At 49.7% G+C, this 23,538-nt stretch overlaps 1 protein-coding gene across 4 annotated transcripts in view; it reads right to left on the bottom strand.

Moving 5' to 3' along the window:
* The window catches only part of Mad1l1 (mitotic arrest deficient 1 like 1), a 322,152-nt gene that overhangs the window by 162,680 nt on the left and 135,934 nt on the right, over positions 1-23,538 (bottom strand). The window contains exon 1 of one of the 4 annotated variants that reach the window (XM_075974652.1): positions 1,029-1,095. The exons of the other annotated variants lie outside the window; for them this stretch is intronic. The gene's annotated coding sequence lies outside the window, so the exon portion shown is untranslated. Of the gene's footprint in view, positions 1-1,028; positions 1,096-23,538 lie in introns of those variants that run through there. 4 annotated transcript variants of the gene reach the window in all.

Here is a 23,538-nt window from a genome sequence, read left to right as displayed (position 1 = left end):
GACATGATCCCTTTGTGATTGCGTGAACTCATCAGAGCACTGGGACGCCCAGTTATGGTCCACTCTTTTTAAGGAGACAAGATCCCAGAATGCCTTTTCTTGGCCCATGCTGGGGGGGAAGCAGGACGACTCACCCTATTCCACCCATTTCTAGGTTTCTTCTTCTCAAACCTTCACTAGTTGAGATGCAGGTAAGAGAATGGAGAGGCTTCGGGCAGGAGGGTGCCCAGGGTGACTGCCAACACTGCCACTGTGTCATATTCCAATGCTCACAGGAGTGGTGTGTACCCCAGAATGGACCCCAGCAAGGGTCTCAATGGAGAAGGCAGTTAGACATCAACCCATCACACGGATTTCATCATCTCCCTTGGCTACCCGGATAGGGAATTAAAGGCCCCACACAGAAACCACTGGCAATACCAGCCTTCAGTGACACAAAGCATGGGTACTGGTCCCAACAGACCAATGAAAGAAAAAACCCCTGAGTGTGATGCCTGGTGAAGCAGTGTCTTCCCGGAACACCTTCCAGCAGAAGTGTAGACAAAGGAACATGTGACATGGACAGACACCATTGTGACGTGAAAGCCACAGCAAACCCCTTATCAAACTATCCAAGATGACAAAAATCTAACCATCACAAAGGCCAACAGGAGAAATGCAATTAACAAATAAACATGGGGTGGGTGGGTAGAATAAAAGACGGTAAGGCGCCAGGGTGTCCTTAGAAGAACACTTCCTAGCCAGGTGTTGGAGGTGCACGTCTTCAATCACACCACTCGGAAGGCAGAGGCAGGTGGATCTCTGAATTTGAGGCCAGCGTGGGCTACAGAGTGAGTTCCAGGACTGTAACATGAGGGCCTACTTATTGGGGTTTCTGTCCTGCCCAGTTCCCACAGCCAGCAAGTCCCAAAGACACAGAGGTCTCCATAAGTTATAACTGAATGGTCCATTAGCTCAGGCTTCATATTAGCTCTTATAACTTATGTTAGCCCATTATTTTAGTCTATGTTAGCCACATGGCTCAATACCTTTTTCAGTGGGACAGGTCACATCCTGCTTCTTTGGTGTCTCAACAGGACTGCGGAAAGAGCTTCCTTCTTCCCAGAATACTCCTGTTCTCTTTGCCTCGCCTCTACTTCCTGTCTGGCTACCGACCAATCAGCGTTTATTTAAAACATAACAGGACAGCCAAGGCTACACAGAGAGATCTATTTCGGGGTGAGGGGAAGCAGCCACTACTTAGTGCTTCCTGGAAACCAGGCACACAATGCTGGCCAGACCTTGAACCCAGCAACTCCATCTGACAGGTGAAGCTACTGGAGTGGTGGAAAGTCAGAGACTACCAAATCACAAGTAAGGCAGAGGCGGAGGCATGTATCTCTACAGAGAAGCAGAGTGTCGGTGACTGGCACCTGTTCCAATGGCATGTTCTGTGGCAAACACAGATTTGGCCCCAGCACTTGCATAGTTACTGATGGGACAGTGAGTGTAGAAACAGGAGGGAGGAGAAAGACACACACAATGTGTGTTCTGTACAGACATGTGACGGGCTTTCCAAATGGCTGCTATACTTCTTTTTGAATGGTTTCTTTGTTTGTTTGCTTGTTTTTGAGACAGGGTCTTATGTAGCCCAAGCTGACCTGCAGTTCACTTTGCAACCAAGGATGTCCTTAACGACTGATCCTCCTGACTCTACCTCCCAAGTGCTGGAAGTACAGGTATGAGCCATTATATCTGGTTTATGTGGCATTGGGATCAAACATAGAAGTTGGGACCATAAACTTGGAAGAGCCAAATGACTTGGTGTCAAGCCCAAGGGCACCGGCTACTAGGGGAGTGTGAGAGGAAACCACAGGTAAGGGACCTTAACCCACAAGACAGCATCTGTTCTTGTCAAGCCGCAGGTCACATGCACTACAGGGCAGCTAAGAACAAACACAGATACAAATACAAATTACAAGCTTACTTCAAAAGCTGAGATATATGGGGGAGGAGTTGTACCTCAGCTGCATCATTCATTGCAAGCCTGAACTTTATAGACAACAGCATCATATCCCAATGTCAAAAGGTTGAACACACACTGGACAAAGTGTCCCATCTAACCAGGACCAAGATTCTGCTATGTGCAGATGCCCAGTCTGCTGCTGGAAGTTTCTCGTAGTTTATCTGTATATTACAAAGATAAACCCAAGGCCTGCAACCTGCTGCTGGAACTTTCTCATAGTTTATCTGTATATTACAGAGATAAACCCAAGGCCTGCAACCTATTGATGGCCTCTGGTAACAGCCAGGACCCCAGAAGATAAGATTCGGAAAGCTGCCCCCAGAGACCCATGGCACACTGTGTACATCCCCAAAGATGAGGCCCTTGTGTGATACTCTATAAACAGTTGCTGTGTCCCAGATGCAGTGCAGGGGCCACATGCTGCAAGGGGACATGGGAAACAGGCAGAATAGTGTCACACACTTAGAAACCCAGAGCCAGGCTGTCTCCATGTGGGCACCAACACGATAGGAAGTGGTCAGCTGAATGCAGCCCACTTCTGCAACCCTTCACTCCTGCCACCATGTGCCCCTCTTCCCCAAGCTGCCATTGTACCAGAGGAGGCTCCACCCTCAGCAGAGAACACAGCCCTGAGCGAGCCTCTGCCATAAAAGAGTCAGGCCAGCTTCTCCTCCCTAGTAACAGGCTGCAATTTTTTAGAACTGTTTTAGATTTACAAAGAATGGGAAGATAACAGACATGTCACAAACCACACCCAGCCTCTGTTACTTGTGGCATACTCAGGGCACAGGCAATGGTTCCTAGCTAATGCAGAGACATCCAGCTGCCTCTTCCTCCCACCTCACCCTGCCACCCCACTCCCCTGCTCTCCAGGATCCCTCACCCCAGGATCTATCCACCACACCACACGGCCTGCTAGCACATGCTCAGACAATCTTGCTGGCTTTCCTCATCCCTGGAGACTGGACCATGATGAGGATAGCTCTGGCAGGCTGTGAAATTTGCTAGGTTTTTCCTCCACAGAAGGACTGGGGTTGGAAATCACTGGGAAGAGACTCAAGAGGCAAACTCACTGTTTTGTCATGCACATTCAGGTGACTCATTAGTGCGACTTTAGACTGGAGCAGGCCCTGGTCTCCCACTGCAGATGACATGGGAACCTACCACCCGAAGCCACAGAGAGGGACCTATGGTCCATGCTCAAGGGAGGAGAGCTACACAATCCGGAGACTCCAGTCCCAAGTTCCCAGTGTTGCCCCACTCACATTGGCCAGCACAGACACATGGGTCTGAGATTCCTGTGCTAGGAGGCCTGCACTGCCTCACTGCCCTCCAGAGCCCATGACACTGGCTTTCAGGAGACAGTGGGGCGTTGTGAGGCACCCTGATTGGTTTATTTATAAAGGCAGGGGTGTGAATTTGATCTGTGCTGACATTCCACACTCTCAGTTACATTTCCCAACTTCCACCCAGTCTCAGTGGCAGTGGTTTGTCCCACAGATATCTTCTGGGTGCAGGGTATGCTCACTACAGGGGGCCCTTCACCTTCTAGGCTGCTCTCAGATGTCAGAGCAAGGAGGGGTGCATGCTAACCTGGGCAGGGACACCTACTCAAGATATGGCTACCTCTATAGTAAGCAAGACCCATGTTCCTAGGGTATACCCAGCCCTATGCCTGCAGCCTAACGACCACTCTTGTCCCATGCTGACCCAAATCCAACAGAGAGAACCCTGGATGTGTACCTCCTGCCAGCCACCTACTCAATTGCTCGCTTCTAGATACACATGTGCCACTCAGATCACATAACATGTACTCCCAAGGGCACAATGCTATTCCCAGAGTGTGGTGCTCCTGTGCACCTGTCACCAGGCAGAGACCCTAGTCACTCTCTGGGGATGCAGGCCAGCAGTCCTCCTACCTGGGGGTCTAAGAGACTGTGGTGGTAATTGCTCCTCTGTCTGAGAAAGCCAGAGCATTTGACCCACGCAGCTCCTATCTATCTGTACATCTGCTATCCAGTGCGTAAGGACAGACTTCATTGTTTCAAAAAGCACCACGTGCTACAGGGAAGACATTGGGTAGCCACTTATTAGAAGATATTTACTAAGGGTCACACGGTCACTGACATTTATTTCATATGTGGATATTGTACTTTGAAAAAAAGAGGGATTAGTGTGCTGCCTAAACCATTATCATTAAGTTAAAACTTCAGAATTTACACTTATTCTTGGTTTCCAACATTTTATAATCATATACTATTTTTGTATTTAGACATATGTATATACGCAATCATTTGGGGCAAAAAAAAAAAAAACAAAAACCAAAGAACAAAAAGGCACCACGATAATTAACCAGCGTGAATTGCCAGTGGAAGACAGTCCTGGGGATGTTTACCTGACAACCCAGCTGCTCAGAAGGCTGAGGCGGGACGACTAGAAGTTCAAAGCTAGCCTGGACTGCAGTGGAAAAAAAGGACTGGGCTGAGCAGTGGGGCATCTGCCTAGAATCAAAATAAGGGGCAGAAGGCAGGGACCAATGTTAGAGCACTTGCCTAGAATCTCATCATTGAGAGTCTGGGGAGATGGCTCAGTGAGTAGAACATGGTGACCATGAATTCCAGAGTTATAGGACTTGGGAGTGGGGCTCAGTGACAAACTGCTTGCCTGATACTGTGAAGTCCTGTGTTCAGTTTCCAGGACCACAACTAAAAGGGGTATGGAACGTCCCTTTGAGCTGGTACCAGCAGGAGACAGCACCTGACCTGCAGTCTCATGCTATGAAAAAGGGAAGAGAGGAGCTATATGTACACTGCACCCCATCCCCTGCCCCTCATATATCTGTGTGCAGGTCCGTACACTGCACCCCATTCCCATCCCCTCATATATCTGTGTGCAGGTCCGTACACTGCACCCCATTCCCATCCCCTCATACATCCGTGAGCAGGTCCGTACACTGCACCCCATTCCCTGCCCCTCATATATCTGTGTGCAGGTCCGCACACTGCACCCCATTCCCATCCCCTCATATATCTGTGTGCAGGTCCGTACACTGCACCCCATTCCCTGCCCCTCATATATCTGTGTGCAGGTCCGTACACTGCACCCCATTCCCATCCCCTCATATATCTGTGTGCAGGTCCGTACACTTCACCCCATTCCCATCCCCTCATACATCCGTGAGCAGGTCCGTACACTGCACCCCATTCCCATCCCCTCATATATCTGTGTGCAGGTCCGTACACTTCACCCCATTCCCATCCCCTCATACATCCGTGAGCAGGTCCGTACACTGCACCCCATTCCCATCCCCTCATACATCCGTGAGCAGGTCCGTACACTGCACCCCATTCCCATCCCCTCATATATCTGTGTGCAGGTCCGTACACTGCACCCCATTTCCATCCCCTCATATATCTGTGTGCAGGTCCGTACACTGCACCCCATTCCCATCCCCTCATATATCTGTGTGCAGGTCCGTACACTGCACCCCATTCCCTGCCCCTCATATATCTGTGTGCAGGTCCGTACACTGCACCCCATTCCCATCCCCTCATATATCTGTGTGCAGGTCCGTACACTGCACCCCATTCCCATCCCCTCATATATCTGTGAGCAGGTCCGTACACTGCACCCCATTCCCATCCCCTCATATATCTGTGTGCAGGTCCGTACACTGCACCCCATTCCCATCCCCTCATACATCCGTGAGCAGGTCCGTACACTGCACCCCATCCCCTGCCCCTCATACATCCGTGAGCAGGTCCGTACACTGCACCCCATTCCCATCCCCTCATATATCTGTGTGCAGGTCCGTACACTGCACCCCATTCCCATCCCCTCATACATCCGTGAGCAGGTCCGTACACTGCACCCCATCCCCTGCCCCTCATATATCTGTGTGCAGGTCCGTACACTGCACCCCATCCCCTGCCCCTCATATATCTGTGTGCAGGTCCGTACACTGCACCCCATTCCCTGCCCCTCATATATCTGTGTGCAGGTCCGTACACTGCACCCCATTCCCTGCCCCTCATATATCTGTGTGCAGGTCCGTACACTGCACCCCATTCCCTGCCCCTCATATATCTGTGTGCAGGTCCGTACACTGCACCCCATTCCTATCCCCTCATACATCCGTGAGCAGGTCCGTACACTGCACCCCATTCCCATCCCCTCATATATCCGTGAGCAGGTCCGTACACTGCACCCCATTCCCATCCCCTCATACATCCGTGAGCAGGTCCGTACACTGCACCCCATTCCCTGCCCCTCATATATCTGTGTGCAGGTTCGTACACTGCACCCCATTTCCATCCCCTCATACATCCGTGAGCGGGTCTCCTGAGTTAAAAGAACTCCTTTAACGGCCTTCAACTGAATGAACAGGTTCTAAGTCTCCCCGGTTCAATAAGAGGGAAGCCTAATCCTCGTGGCTGCAGCTCCACAGCCTGGCTAACCCTCTTACCCAGTTTTTAAACTGTCACTTCCGAGACTCCCAACTCCCCTGCTGTCCCTTTGAAAAAGCCAGTCACTTCTGCATCAGGTGCAACAGAGCTGAGCCCTCCTCTGCTGTCAGCGGAAAGTGGAATGAACTTGTTCACCACGGTCACATCTGGCTGTGCAGGTAGGGAACATAGCAACAGGCCACTGTCCTTTCCTTGACCCACTGAGACAGGGTTTCTTCCAGGTACACAGGTGCCATGTACCACCAAGGAAAGCCACCAAGAGGTGATACTGCACCTAAGTGTTGCGTGTCACTGTAGCCATGGCAACTAAAGCAAAACAATACAGTGGTAGCTAGGTTTCATAATGGTAGGGGAGTTACTGACTCTCTGTATGAAGGGACAGGAAATTTAATGTGGGATTCCAACTATTACCCCCATTCCTCCCGGACCCTGCAAGAGATCCTGGGAGATGCTAGTGTACCTAAGATTTGATCTATATCACACCTTCTCCTTTGCACCAACTGGCCAATCGTGTCAACTGGCCAATCGTGTCAGGCTGTAAAGTCAAGCTCCCACCTTGATGAGCTACTCTTACCACCTGTGATAAAATAAAATAAAAACTAAACAAACTTCCTGTCCTGTATGCTTACAACCAAGTTTTGGTCATGTCACACACTTTTTTGCAAAATAAAATTACCTTGCTGGGCTACCTTCACTTTGTTTGTATTTCTTTGTGCAGCACTGAGGTTATTCTTTTCCATTACAGAGACATGACAGCTTGGTCCTAAGGGAGACTCTGAAATCTCCATCCACTATGGGTTGAGACTTTTGGGTGGTGCAGATATTTGGGAATCACCCATGTCCCTATAAGAAATGCTTCACCTGTGTGCTGTAAAAAAGCTCAATAAACTAAGTGAGCTCACCAAGTTGGGTTCCTGTGAAATTGTACTTTGATCTGTCATTCATACTTTATGTTTTGACTGGATGCTCCTTGTGTCTCTCTAGGAAAAATTACACAACAATAAATCACCCTGGTTTGCCTTCCCTGACAGTCTGCCAATAAAGCAAGCCCCAGGCTGGGTACACCCAGTTTTGTCCGAGGGAGAGGCAAGCTGCCTTGTGCCCATTGGCAGAGGTCAGAGAGAATATCACCCAGGAACAACAGCAGGGACTGTCTGTTACTGAAAACAAACACTAGCAGTCACCACCCACCTTCTGATGTTGTGGGCATGCCAGTACCATAGCCTCTGGCCCTGCTGTTGAGTACATCCCACATAATACCTGTGTGCATTTAGTCATTCGACATGCATCCCGGGACACCACACGCACTACAGTCACCTCTCCACAAGGATACCACTCACTTCCGCTGCCAATGGATACCCTGGACAGGAAGAGGACTCCTGAGAAACAGCCCTGGACTCAGAAAGTTTGTGCCCTCCTCTGCATCCTACCAATTTATAAAATTGCTTATGCAAAGATATTACCATGCATAATGCATTCAGCTGCACAGTGCCAGCAGCAGCCTTAATGGAGAAAGCTTAAGTCAGCCACATCGTGAGTAGAAGCCTGCTGTTGACTTCCGAGCATGCTGGAGCCCCCTCCCTTATTGTCCATGGGGGCATCAGACAAACTCACAATGCCTGCGCTGGGCTGGGCTGGCTCCCTGCTACTTTCTCACATGATGTGCAGAGAAGCTGACACCTTTCCAGGCCTCAGTGGCAGCCCGCATTTGCATGTAAATAGCTGACAGATACAAGGAAATGAAAGCATGGGAGAGCTCTTTAATTAACTTTAACCCGCTGAAAATCCTGCAGCCACCTCCTCAAGAGCCCTCTGCAAGCTGCAGTTGGGGAGGGCCAGCTATAGGCTGGGCACCAACCCCTACCTGCTGACAAATCTAGAAGAGCCCATAGGAACCAGGCTGCAAGGGACTCCCAGGTCAGCCTCTAATCTGGCTCACATGCTTCTCAATGGCACTGTCAGAGACAGGCGAGGTGATTGGGAGGATTGGAGGATTGCTGCCCACTGTCTCTCACAAACTGCAGTGTGCTGGTGAACAGGCTTCACAGCCAGGGTCTAGCATACAATGTGAGCTCAGGAAGCCAGCCTAGGGCCACTAACACAGCAGGGGCGACAGTCCAGCAACAGAGGCTCCTGCTTCCTGAGAGACCTTCCTCCCCAAGGGAAGAGCTCAGGCCTGCCTCTGGAAGAAGGCAGAAATCAAACCGCCTTTACAAACACACCCTGCATCCAGGACAGCAAGCCTGTGGGACCATCATTCAGGTGACTAGAAGGGGTCTCAGCAGCTTCAGAACCAGTCTGGGGTGTAGAAGTCAGGCAAGAACCCCAAGCACACACTGAGCCCCGGGCACCTTGAGCTGTCTCCATCTACCTGTTCAGCCAGCATCTGCATGGTGTGCCTCATTCTTCACGAAGAGGAAGCCTGGAATGCAGGTTGAGCACATGACATAGACACCCAGCACCAGACCACAGCTCTTAGGCAATGGCACAGCCAGAGAAAGCCAGGAGAAGGGCAGGAAATGCAGGGGCTACATGTTCCTGACAAAGGAGCATCGGAAGGAGGGGTCAGTAGTAGCATGGAAGACCACTCCCACTAAACTCAAGTCCCCGGCCCTCTGCTCCGCTCCGACCTAACCCTGTTCTATCACAGGCTGTGGACTATGCCCCCTCCCAAGGTCACTACAGAAAGGCTGACCTGCCCCCAAGCACGTGCCCCATGTCAGCCCTGGCTATGCATTTTCTATAATGCCGAACCTCTCAGGAGCATGCAGGGGGCTTAAATGAGGCTGGCTTCCTCGGGAATAAATCACGCTGCTGTAGCCAGCAATATTTCTTTAACCGGAGGTTAATAAAAAATCACTGGCGAAGGCTAACCAGTGGATCTAATTTATTTAGAGACTTCCATCAGGCTGTGGATAGAGCCCTTTATAAGAGCTAATATTACAGCGCCGGAGGAAGCCCCAGAAGAGCGGCGGTCACTTAGTGGGATTTGCGGACCCCAGAGCAAAGTGAAAAATTTAACAGGATTCCTCAAGGAAAGAGAGGAGAGAGTGACACGAAGCCAATTTATCACCTAACAAGTGAGTCTCTGCCAGGGTCACCTCAGAACTGTCCCAGGGAGATGATGTCTTCAGCTAGGCCTGACCTCCAAACCAACGGAGACCTTAGCTGCAGCTAAGAACGAAGTGTTCCCAGAGGCCCCAGAAAGAGGTCCAGCCACCCTGCAGAGAAGGTGCCACAGCACCCTTGGTTTTCCACATAGTATGGTACTTTCTCCCTGTCCCAGGAGTGAGGGCGTGAGGAGGGAGGGTTGTCTCGGGGCAGACTGGCTGAGTGCCACCCCAACACACCTGGCAGAGGGCGGCACACATTACTACATACACCCTGGAAGCAGCCTCATGCTGGATGCTAGAGGTGCACATGCAGGTGCTAGTGGCGAGCTGGGCCAACACAGCCATCTCTCCATTGCACAGTAGAGACCCTCCGAGGCCTGCATGCTAAGTGGTGTCCCCCGCTGCTTTGGGAATTGGTTAGAGCCAGCCTTTCAAGCCACTTGAACACAGGAGATGGCTTCTTACTAGAGGCCGCCCACTGGCAATATCAGGCAGACCCTGGCCACACCACCTTCCTCCTTGAGCTGGGAGACTGAGAGGAGATAGATTCTTTAACACACTGGAAACTTCTAGTCTAGAAGAGCTGGAAATCTCTGGAAGGTTGGAAGCATAGGCACTCTTCACCATTTCTCTATGATCTGTCCAGAAATCAAGCACTGTACAGAGAGAACATCAGTATAGGCTGACGGAAAGACTGGGGTTGATGGCCCTGCACACCACCACAGGTTCAAAGTGACACCAAGGTCAGGCTTAATAAAGTCACAAGGCAATGCCTTGTGTTAACAAAGGTTCAACATCCCACCTTCTTCTCTAAGGAGAGGCGGAACCCCTGACCTGGCTGGAGTTACCCCACAACCCCTAGACCCCACACTAGTAGAAGGCTCCTTCCTTACTTATGGAGACTGCAGCAGTGTGCCAGCCCCAGCCAGAATCCCTGGGAAGCACAGCCACATACCAGGTTTGGACACTTAACACCCTAGATTGGACAAACCCCACTGTCAGGCTTAGTGGATGAGTGAGAGCCCCAGGGAGAGCCCCTGGGTTTCCTGTTCTGCAGCCCCACTTAGTCAAACCACCTTCAGCCCACGCTGCTCTTTCCTCCGGTCCTCGGGCCTTTCTGGCTAGCATCATTTCCCAGCTCTCCCTGGCTCTGCAACTCAAGATGAGCTGACCTAAGGCAAAAGCCAGTAACGAGCATGCACACAGGCTCACTCTGTGTCATCAGGCAGAGGCTGACAGCTTTAACCCCTGCAACAGCACTGCAAACCCCAGACAGGACTCTGAAGCAAGCTGGTGGCATTTTTGTCTGACGGAACTTCCCCTCTTCCTCCCTGAGATTTTACTAGGGCCAGTCTGGGTCTTCGCTGGGGAAGTTAAGCAAAAGAGCATTAGTTCCAAATGGCACCCCAGCTATTGACTGCTTTCCACTTGGTGATGGATGATATTTAATACCCTCCAGTAGCAGCACCCCAGGTCTGTAAATACTGATCCTGTTTTATTGCTACTTAATCACTATTACGATGGCCACGGCCAGTCTTTCGTACACACACACACACACACACACACACACACACACACACACACACACAGTGTTCGCACAGCCTGCTTACAGATGCACAAACACTCATCCTCACACTCATAGACAGTCCTGTCTCTAGGACATGAGTGGGGCAGCATCATGTAGGAAAGAAGAGCTGCCATGCACACCTGACCAGCAACGCCCCCCGCCCCATCCCACCCCTAATTCCCGGGCAGCAAACTATCCTAAACCAGGTGCAGCTTCCTCTTCTACGAAAACAAGATTATGCAAATTTTAGACTTGTTTTCAAAGTGATTTTTTCCCATGGAATTATTACAATAGTAACAGTTAATGGAAGTAAGTTGGTCTGATGGAATCAGGCACGCGACTGAACCTCTCAGATAACAGAACTCCAGAAAAGTGAAGCAAAGACATCACCAACAGAAACCATAATAGGGCCTGAGGAGATGGCTCAACTGGTCAACAGCTAGCCACAGAAGCACGAGGACCTGAGTTCAGATCCCCACCACTCACATATAAGAGTTGAGAACAGCATAGCGTGTACAATACTGGGGAGGAAGGGTAATTCCCTGGAGCTCACCTCTCCCCAGGCCAGTGAGAAACATTGCAAAGAATATGGCATAGAATGATTCAGAATGAAGACACCCAACATGGCCCTCTGGCCTCTATACTCATAACCATGAGCATATAACACAGACAAGAACACACAAAAACCTCAAACACACACACACAGACAAAAAAAATGTTTCCAAAAGAGGCCAAGCATGCTAAAGCATGCCTTTAATCCCAGCACTCAGGGGTGGCAGAGGCAGGCAGACAATCTTTTGAGTTGGAGGCCAACCTGATCTAACTAGCAAGTTCCAGTCAGGACTACACAGAAAAATACACTGAGACCCCATCTCAAACTAAGAAAAGGGAAAAGAAAAAGAAAAAGCCAACAATGACAACCAGAAGTGCAGGTGGCTTGAGGGAACAAGACTTGAGTGTTCTTGATCCTCCCAAAGTATAGAGCCTGCCACGCCTTCTGACCTGTGGCCAGGGATCACCCCTCCACCTTGGCTTTGGGGCCCTCAGAGGATCCTTGGAAGATGGTCATGTGAAGAACTGCACGGTGGCAGCCCCAGTGCTGACCTAAGCAGCACCAGGCCAAGGGCAGATATGCAGGCAGGCAGCAGGGGAGGCCGCAGCATGCTCCCATCAACATCTCTGGAGCAGGTTCCGGGCGGAGCAGGACCAGTTCCAGCACCACTGTTGTGGAGGCTATTTTTGGAAGTCGCACTCGAGAGGCTGTCTTGGCAGGGAACCATGCCTTTGAGCACCACCATCAATTTTCACCTGCAGCCAGCGCCTTTCCTTTCAGGACCAAGGTTATTCAAAGATTTGGATTTCTTCGAAATTGTGTGAAAAAGTTGGACAAGGTCTTCACGGCAGGCAAGGAGGGTTCTGTGGTATGAACCGAAGTATCAGGGACAAGCTGGGCCTTTGGTGACACTCGGGTGTCTTGACGACCCCCCCTGGACATGGGAGGCCAAATGTCCCCTCCCAAGGCTAAGTAACAGGCCACCTGTGCTGAGTGGAGAAGACCAGACCCAGGCCTAAGAAACCCTCTCTGGGCACCTAGCCAGGTTGGCACCTCTCCTTTCACTAGTGTGCAGCAGTGGGTTAGGATCCGCACCTAATCCCAGATAAGGTACTGGTTGTGTTGGTTTTAGGTGTTGTTTGAAATTTGAAACAGGGTCTCACACTACAGTCCAGGTTAGCCTTGAACTTGCAGAGATCTACCTGCCTCTGTTTCCCAAACACTGGGATTAAAGGAGTGTACTGCCACGGGTGGCAGCACTGGCATTGTAAACTCCAACTGAGCTGTGATGTGGATACCCAGAAATGAAAGGGTACTCTGGACCCGGATGATGCAGGGCAGCAGGATACACACCTCAGGCTTGGGTTTTAAGGATGCTCACAACGGCTCTGAAGATCAAAATCAATAGCGCGTGAATGCAGTATTTTAGAAAGTCAAGGTTAATAGAAAACAAACCCACAAGTATCCCACTAATATTTCCCTCTAGAAACAGGCTCTTCCAGGATCATCCTGCCATCCCTGCTGTCCCTTATGTCCCAGTCCCCATCCTGTGGAACCCTGAAGACGGTTCAGAAACAATGGTAGTCGGCAGCAGGGTGCTGTGGCCTCCAACTGCATAGACCAGTTCCCCTCTAGGAGCCTTCTGAAGAGGAATGGGAGGACCAGTCCTAAAGGATACCCTTTTGGGGAGGGACAAACTAAATAATGGCAGAGCAGCATGGCAGGTGTGGAGGCACATGGGAGACAGACACTAACCACACGGGCTCAACACCTTCAGACATCATCCACCAAGACCAGGAGCCACAGCAGGTCCTGTAGGGCTATCATCGTCACCCAAAATGTGTCGGGTAACCAGAGGAAAGAATAGATGGTGATAAGGACAGGGTACCATGCTCTCCACCACCCACCTCTCTGTCCCATCACTGACGGCTCCACTTCTTCCCATTGCTGGGAAACTGAAAAGACAATTGCTACCACCTTCCAGGTAGCTAATTTTAAGCCATGCCACCAGAAACCAAAGCATCTGTAGCTGCTACCTGGTACCAGTGTCTCCAGATGTCCCTGAAATCCTGTGGAGGACAGGCACAGGGCCACCACCTATCTTTGGAGCTGGGGACGACACATTTATGCTCTTCCATGCATGCTGGCCTGGCCATGGCAGAAGCAGGCAGTAAGGCTTGGCTGCCATCCTCGTTGCCAGGTTGGAGATCTCCCTGTCCATAGGACCTTGTACAGGAGCCTTCCCCCTGCCCATCAGAAGAAGGAGCCCAACACTTGCCAGATTTTGACTGGCTGCAAACAGTGGTGCCAAAGGGCCTGGAGAGGGAAGGTCTGTATTGCAGAGTCAAAAACAAGGGAAACAGGAAACAGGGGAGCCAGTACTAGGCAGGAGGATGGCAGCGCCAGGGGAGGAAGGAGCACAGGCAAAGGCCCTGAGGCACATGGTGGACAGCAAGAGGGTGATCAGGAAAGGACCACCTTCCCTGGGCAGCTCTGGGTCCTAAAGAGGTAGGGAATGACCTGTATGAAGGTCACCTTGTTGTCACAGATCAGCTGCAGTGGCCGGAGGCAAGCCCCTCCTGCCCATACCCAGGAGCCCCTATCTTAATAACCATCTGCAACTTGGATAGGAACAAAGGCATTTTCTTTTGAGCTCATTTTATTTCCTAAAATTGCTTTTCTCCCTGAAAACTTTTTTTTTCCTGTCACAACCCAGTTCCAGGAGCACTCTTGGTGGGACAATGCAAAAGTACTATGCCAAGGACGGCTTTCGGGTGACTTTGCAAATGGCACCTTCCCAGAACGAATGAGTGTGTTCTTTCCTGACTGACAAAACGGGGCCTGGAAAGGCAGGAAATATGGCTCAGCAGAGGGCTTGCCTGGCATCTATGAAGCCCAGGGTTAAATTTGGATTAAGTGGCACACGCAGCTTATCCTAGCACTGGAGGGGGTAGTGGCAGGAAAATCAAAGGTCAAAGTCATTCAAGGTTGAGACCAGCCTGGATCACACGAGACTAACTCAAAAAAAAAAAAAACAAAAAAACAAAAACAACAACAACAACAAAAAAAAAAAACAGAAGTGGGACCCAGAAAGACAGGAGCAGGCGATTCACAAACACCTAAACATGCATGTCACAGCTCAGACTAGACCCTGCTGGTCATGAAAAGAGGGCCATCATGCTGCACAGAGCAGTCTCCCAGCAGGTGCTGAGGCTGGGGGACATCCCACCAGCTACTCCAAACTGATTGACAATGTCAGCGGAATCGGAAGAAACTTTAAGTAAGAAGCCAGTAGGCTGGACCTGAACCTGGCTGGGTAGCTCATTTGTGACAGAACCATTCCATTGTGCCCTGCTTTCCTGCAGTGTGGCTCAGAGCTGGCAGTGCAGAGTGCAGAAACCCAGGCGCGGGGACTAGAAAGACAGTTCAGAGCACTGGCTGCTCTTCCAGAGGGCCCAGGTTCAATTCCCACCACCACATGGTAGCTCACACCTATCTGTAACTACAGTTCCAGGAGATCTGACACTGTTCACAGGCCTCTGTAAGCAGTGCACACATGATGCACACACATGTACGCAGGCAAAAAAAAAAATCCACACACATACAAATCTAAAGTAATTTTAAAAAAAAAAAAAGGAAGAAACCTGGGACTATGGGGGCCCACAGATATGAATCCTGCTCCACCTTGACTAAAGATCGGAGAGTTTGAGATTATTCTTAATCTTTCAAAGTTGCTGAAAATAGGTGTGGCTACAAGCAAGATATTCCAACCTAGGTTGTGGTTACTTGGTGTTTTGGACATTAAGATGGCCCATAGAGGTGGATCAGCTCCACACTGACCAAAGGTCAGAGAGTTCAAGCCTATTCGTGCTCCTTCATTTTAAAACAGGACATTTGACATAGGGAGTGCTGCCTAAAAGATACTTAGTCTAGGGTATATTCACTGCATATCCTGCCCAAAACATCAGAATGCTTAACCCAGGAAATAATGGCTTCATGTCTCAAGTATTGAAGGAAATCACTATTCTGGTTGTCGTTTGTGTCATGTTAAAGCAGCCTTTTGCCTTCTTCCCCGTTTATCTATAAATGCAGGTTGATTCAGTATTCAGCACTCACTGAGTTGCCCTCCCGGTACTATGCTTTGTCTCTGTATTTCTTTTGTATCCCTGTGATGTGGGAGTCCCCTCTGTGTGCTGTGATTGCCATTAATGACTAAAGAAACTGCCTTGGCCTATTGATAGGGCAGAACTTAGGTAGGTGGGGAGGACTGGGCAGAGTCAGGAAGATATCATGGATCTGCCACCAGAGATAGACGTGGTAGAACTTTGCTGGTAGGCCACGACCTCGTGGTGATACACAGATTAATAGAAATAGGTTAAATTAAGATGTAAGAGTTAGCCAATAAGAAGTTAGAGCTAATGGGTCAACCAATGTTTTAACTAATACAGTTTCTGTGTGGTTATTTCGAGTCTAAGCCAGCTGAGTGGCCGGAAAGAACAAGTGGCCTCCTCCTTGCAACATCTCTGCCTATTCTGCCTAACATTTCTAACCCACATGCCCTCACCCTGGAACATACAAACCCATCACGGCTGGACTGCAACAGATGTTACCCCAATGTGTGGCTTAGGACAGATGACCCCCAACCTGGGGTTTACGACATGGAACCATCTTGTTACCCAGATGCAGAGGCAGAGCTGCCATAAAGGTGAAAGGGGTCTGGAGGGCCAGGGATGGTCTCCAGGGAAGTACAGCCACTTCTCACACAGTATGTGTTTAAAGCAGATACAGCCAACAGAAAGCCACAGGGAGGGTGGGGGTACACAAGTGACCACAAGGAACATATGGCCTCTGATGGTGGGGGGTACACAGATGGAAAGCAAGGGCTGCTCTATTCCTATCCAGAGTCAGCTGGCCCCACAAGAAATCTTGAGTGGAGAAGTGGGGTTCAGACACACCCTCTGGCCATCCCCTACATGAAGGAGACTTCCCAACTCAGCAGGATGCAGGCCCCTCCCCAGTGATGTGAGCACTCTATTCTTCTTAGCCCATGGTGCATGCTTGTTTACTTTCAGAGTACTAAGAGGTCTCTATGGTTCCACCCTAGGAGCAGCTACAACACCAATCTCCGAGCAAGCTGCAAGGGAGAGCATGCAGGAGCCTTGAGCAGTGTCCCTATGGCCACTGACCACACTGGCACTCCAGTCTACCTTCAAACAAAGAGAAGCACTCCGGTGTGAAGTGTGCCTGTACACATGAGAGAGAGAGAGAGAGAGAGAGAGAGAGAGAGAGAGAGAGAGACAGAGAGAGACAGAGAGAGACAGAGAGAGAGAGAGACAGAGATATAACATGGAGGGGCCAGGCCTGCTTGTTGTTGTGGTTTCTGTCCCACCCGGTACCCCAGCTATTTAGTCCCATTGGGCTAGTTAGGATAGGACATTTGTTCTTAGCGTATATAATTTTGTAGTAGGATTAGAATGCTCTTACTTAAATAAAAGGGGAAGGTGCTGCAGGAGGACCTTCTGCTCCTTCAGCCAATAGTCCAATAGTCGCTGAAGTACGAGCCCATTGAGTTGCAGGAGTGCCTTCAGCTCCTTCAGCCAATAGCTGTTGAAATACCAGCCCACTAGGGCGTGGTCTATTTATCTTTAAAAAAGAGCGATAAGCCTCGGCTCGCTCTCTTGGTTCCTGCTCCCGCAACTAGTCTCCTTTCATGACGGTTGGTGTTTTGTGAGTTTTACCCCCCTAAATATATATACACCTTTAAATCATAACTGGTGTGGGATTGAGTTGAGCATAAGAGAGAGAGAAAGAGAACACTAGCTTTCACATTTCCATCTTTTCTTTCTTTTTTCTTTCTTCTTCTTTTATTGTATTTATTTATTTATTTATTTTTGAGGCAAAGTTTCTCTGTGTAGTCCTGGCTGTCCTCGAACTTGTTCTATAGAGGCTGGCCTCGAACTCACAGAGATCCACCTGTTTCTGCCTCCTAAGTGCTGGGATTAAAGACATGCACCACCTCCACCCATCATATTTCCATGTTTTGAAGTCATCAGATGAAGTGCTAAGGAGATGGCTCAGCAATGAGGAGCAGAGTTCAGACCGTCAGCACCCATGTGAAAAGTCAGGTGGACATGGCAACCCAGCAATCAGGAGGTAGTGACAGATCCCTGGAGCAAGCAGGCTAGCTGGACTATCTCAATGGGCAAAGTCTGCATTCATAGAGAAATCCTGATTCAAATAAAGTATAGAGTGATGGAGGAAGACATCCCATGCCAGCCTCTGACCTCCGCACTCAAACACAGGGGAGAGGAGGTGTCTAATTCAGGTTGTGCCAGAGTGATGAGAGTGCTCAGTGTGGTCGGCTCTGAAAGGCCCAGAGCCACGGTGAGTCTCTTCCCCCTTTGCAGCAGCAGGGGGCAGGCTGGGTACCAGGGGCAGAGAGAAGAAGGGCCCACCAGGAGCCACACTCCAGAGAAGGCCTGCCCCTTTGTCCACTCCTAAGAAACACGTTGGACCCACATGGAGTCAAGTTCCTATCTGCACACCAGATCAGACTGCCCAGGGCACCAGGGAGGGCCCTGCAGCTTCCCATGGAGGAAGAGCGGTCAGAACTGCAATGTGTGCAGCTGCTGCAAGCTCCAAAGGGTCCTGAGGCCTTCAAGAACTAAATGCCTGCTCAGCCAGGCCAGATCCTGCTACAGGCCAAGGGTTGACTACAAGGCTACCAGTCTCAACAGTGGTCATAAGAAAGGACTCCCAGACACGCCTGACTAGATGTTGTCCCAGCTACCCAAGGGCTGAAGCAGGAGGACCTTAAATCTAAGGCCAACTGGGGTAACTTAGTAAGTTTTTACAAAGGGCTAGAGATGTTATTCAGTGGCAGGGCCCTTGTCAATCATGCTCAAGGCCCATGGCTCAAGCCTCAGTACAGGTTGAGGGACTCCCTCGCCACCAATGCACAGAAGCAGACACAGTGCAGAGGGTGCCACACAGACTGTGCAGGGGACACAATGAGAAGAAGATAAGAGAACAGAGCATCCACTCCTGCCAAGCAGCCTGTATGGCTGCCAGAGGGACGCTCTGCAGCAGACTCCAGAGGCTGCAGAATTACGGGGAACACCATTTACCAAACAACAGCTTCCCCGTGATCCAGAATCATTCGCACAGAGAAGGCAGAGAGCAGGAAGATTCCCTTCTCTGTGGCTGGAGTCCCACACTGCGGGACAGTGAAAAGAGGTGAAGATAAGGCTGGGAGCGATGAGCCAAGGATGGAGCTCTAAACCAGGACCATAGGATGGGTACCAAACAGCACAACCCAGCACCCACCATCCTCCACATAACACTAACACCTGCCTTGAAGACAGGGGACTGCCACTCATTACAAGGCCAGAATGAAACCAGAGATAAGTTCTGTGGAGGTCCCAGTGTGGTCAGAGGTGCCACAATAGTAAGAGTAAGCAACAGAGCAGAGGGCCGAGGAGACGGCTCAGGGATTAAGAGTGTTTACTTGTGGAACATGATGACCTGAGTTTGAATCTCCATACATAAAGTTAGGTATGGCTACACATGCCTGTAGCCCCAGAGTTGTGGAAGCATGCAGACACAGGGAATTGCTGTCTACCAAACTGAGCCAAAATAACAAAAAGATCAAACAAAAAACCATACCCAGCAAGCTCTGGCTGGGCTCAGTGGGCTCTCAAGGAAACCAGGGTAATTGGGGGTGGGGGGATGGGACAAGCATCCTCCTTTGGCCTGAATGTATTCATCCTTGCACACATGTCTGTCTGTCTGTCTGTCTGTCTGTCTGTCTGTCTGTCTGTCTGTCTGTCTCTGTCTCTGTCTCTGTCTCTCTCTCTCTCTCACACACACACACACACACATGAGAGGGGGGAGCAAACAAAACAGAAAAAATTCAGTCATGAATCTGTTCTTAAGGTAGTGACACCAGGCAACCAGGTTAGAACTGCTCTGAATTCCCACAAAGTTTGAGATGCTTTGTGCCTCAGTTTCTTCATTAGCCCCAGCCTCAAGGAGATCTCACGAGAGGACAGGAGAGTCCTGTATGTGGAAGCCATTGTGGGGTGAGGGTGGCTGCATGCATAAGGGTCTGGCAGCACAAGTGCTCAGAGCTGAGCAGTCAGCACACCAGCACCACTGAGGAGCACACCGCCATTAAAGCCACTGTACTCAAATCTGCCAGAACTCAAGGCAACTGAAATGTGCCAGCAGATAAACGCTGGGCTAACTGCGGGCCACCATGCTCTGCAATGGCAACCAGAGATGAACGCTGGGCAAACTGCGGGCCACCATGCTCTGCAAGGGCAACCAGAGATGAACGCTGGGCAAACTGCGGGCCACCATGCTCTGCAATGGTAACCAGAGATGAACGCTGGGCAAACTGCGGGCCACCATGTTCTGCAAGGGCAACCAGTGGCTTTGAAACTGAGTATCCAGTCAAGAAAAATGTGGAGGAATTTGAAGTCATATTCCTAAGTGAAATACACTGGTCTGGGGGCAGAGGAAACAGACCAGTTAGTTAAGTGCTTGCTGCCCAAGCAAGGAGCCGAGTTTGCTCCCCAGAATCTACATAAAAGCTGAGTATGGGAGTGATCTGTAACCCTGCAGTGGAGGCAGGAGCATCCCTGGGGCCCAGTGGCCTGTCAGTTTAGCCTACTCAGAAACCTATCTCTAAATTCAAGGTGAAGAGCATTTGAGGAAGGCACCAAGAGGTTGCCCTTTGACCTTCACATGCATACACTCACATAAAAAAAAGCAAACAAACAAACAAAAATGGCTCAACTCAGCATAGCACGACATAGCAAAGACTGCTAGATACTCACAGCTCATATCCACACCAAGGAATGCAGGGTACTCACAGCTCGTGTCCACACCAAGGAATGCTGGGTACTCACAGCTCGTGTCCACACCAAGGACTGCTGGGTACTCACAGCTCGTGTCCACACAAAGCCCAACTGCTAGAACCCCCAGGCAACTGTGATACCCTCTAGCTGATGAACATCCAGTCAGATCCACCCAGGCAGAGGAGCAATAATCAGTGATGTACATACAACAAAAGTATATGCTCTACGATGTTCATAGCAGCATTGTTTGTGATAGCCAGAACCTGGAAACAACCTAGATGCCCTTCAATGGAAGAATGGATGAAGAAAGTATGGAATTTATACATATTAGAGTACTACTCAGCAATAAAAAACAAGGACTTCTTGAATTTTGCATGCAAATGGATGGAAATAGAAAACACTATCCTGAGTGAGGTAAGCCAGACCCAAAAAGAGGAACATGGGATGTACTCACTCATATTTGGTTTCTAGCCATAAACCAAGGACATTGAGCTTATAATTAGTGATCCTAGAGAAGCTAAATAAGGAGAACCCAAAGAAAAACATATAGGCATCCTCCTGAATATTAACCTTCAGCAAGCGATGAAAGGAGACAGAGACCCAAATTGGAGCACAGGACTGAAATCTCAAGGTCCAAATCAGGAGCAGAAGGAGAGAGAGCACGAGCAAGGAACTCAGGACCGCGAGGGGTGCACCCACACACTGAGACAATGGGGATGTTCTACTGGGAACTCACCAAGACCAGCTGGCCTGGGTCTGGAAAAGCCTGGGATAAAACCGGACTCTCTGAACATAGCGGACAATGAGGACTACTGACAACTCAAGAACAATGGCAATGGGTTTCTGATCCTACTGCACGCACTGGCTTTGTGGGAGCCTAGGCAGTTTGGATGCTCAACTTACTAGACCTGGATGGAGGTGGGGGTTCCTTGGACTTCCCACAGGACAGGGAACCCTGATTGCTTTTCGGGCTGGGGGGGGGACTTAACTGGGGGAGGGGGAGGGAAATAGGAGGCGGTGGCGGGGAAGAGACAGAAATCTTTAATAAATAAATAAATTTAAAAAAAAGAAAAAAAATAATCAGTGATGTAAAAGAGATGAGTGATGGAGCTATGGAAAACATGGAGGAACCACAAAGATGTATTTCCAGTGTAGCAGAACTGTATGCTGTCCAACAAAACACATAGGAAAGCACTGTGAGAAGCAGTGGAGGGCAAAGCTGCTAGACATCCAAAGCAATAGTAGGAGGAAGACATGACCACACCGGCACAGGTGTCCAGGGAGGAGAAAGCCACCTGTAATAAGGAAATCCTACACCCGTCCAGTCTCACAGATGACGAGCCTATAGTGACCCTACAGTGCCAAGGTGTCTCCATACTAGAACATTGACCACAACAGTGCACAAGACCCAGAATCTAAGAGTTAGCAGAAGGGAAGCCATGCAGGCACAGGCAAGGGAGAAAGGTGCCAGAGATGCTTGGCTTGCTGCCACTGCTTGAAAGCTAAAAATGGGGCTGGTGAAGTACCTTAGTGGGGTAATCTGAGTAAAACCCCCAGAACCCATAAAAATGGAAAGAGAGAACTCACAAAGTTGTCCTCTGGACTCCGTAGGTGCAGCATATCATACATGTGCCAGTGCATGCGCATAAACACACACACACTTAATAATGCCTAAAACTGCTCTAAAGTGATACAACCTAATTGAGAAATGTAAAAACAACAAATATGATTCTGCTTTGATGAGATTCTTTAAATACCAGACTCAGCTGGGATGGGGAACAAGGATTACAGACATGGCCAGACAGCTCTATATCCTGAAGGTCATGGGACAATACAAGAGCAGGTGGGAGACACGATGGCACAGCTGGCACCCATGCTCACTCTGCAGCACAACCACTGAGGTCTGCTGCAGGAGCAGCTCGGTCACAGGCATAAGGGATACCTTCTATCATCACAGCTTCCTGAGACGCCATGATCACTGGACGAACAAACAAAATCCCCACTGCGTGCGTGCTGCTCAGCCTCAGGATACAGTGTGCAGGCGCTTCTTCCTCCAGCATGCTCTTCCCCGGGCTGCACTGGGGGTTAGCAGAGTCAACCATAGGAGGCATCACCCAGGCCTGATCACACCCATCAGACAGAAGATAAATAAAATTCAGGTCTCCTAAGACACCATTAAAACCCACCAGAAGGGGCTGAAGAGATGGCTTAAGGGTTAAGAGCACTTCCTACTCTTAGGGAGGACCCAAATTGACCTCCCAGTACTGGTGCTAGGGGGCTCACGAGTGATTAACTCCAGCTCTAGGAGATCTGACACCTCTGGCCCCCTCAGAAACCACCATTCCCATGTGTACCACCCCCCCAATACACACACTCATACAAACATAACCAAAAATAAGTCTTTTAAAAGTAGCACATACCACAAGTAGAAAATAGTCAGGGAGGAAAATCCAATGCCATGTCAGATTTTTAGTGTAAAATCTATAAAACTTGCTGTGAAAAATTAAAGACCATCTCAGTAAATGAGGGATGGTTAATGCCACTTATAAAACTAAACAACACTAAGATACGATTTATCCCCAAAATGATCCATACACTCATTGCAATCTGAATTGTATTGTAGCACGTTTTGTGGGAGGTAACCAGCTGCACTCAGGGAGGTGTAGGGGACCTAAAGATCTGTGGGAGCAATCACTTTAGTTATCTGTCCCAGGGATGGAAACCAGGATCCTATGCAAGCATTCTTGCCAAGCAATTTGTGGGTATGGCTGCGGAGCTACCCGTGTGTGAAAAACATAAAAAAAAAAAATTAAGATTTATTTGTGTGTGTGTGTGTGTGTGTGTATGTGTGTGTATGCATGTGTCCCCAGAGACCAGAGAAGAATGATGGGCACCCCGAAGCTAGAAGTACAGGCAGTTCTAGCATCCCAGTGAGGCTGCTGGACCTGAACCTGAGTTCTCTGGAAAACAGCA

Source organism: Microtus pennsylvanicus, chromosome 1 (genome assembly GCF_037038515.1).
Source record: "Microtus pennsylvanicus isolate mMicPen1 chromosome 1, mMicPen1.hap1, whole genome shotgun sequence".
NCBI lineage: Eukaryota > Metazoa > Chordata > Mammalia > Rodentia > Cricetidae > Microtus > Microtus pennsylvanicus.
Note: the sequence above shows the minus strand (reverse complement) of the source record. Positions and strands in the feature narration are given on the sequence as shown.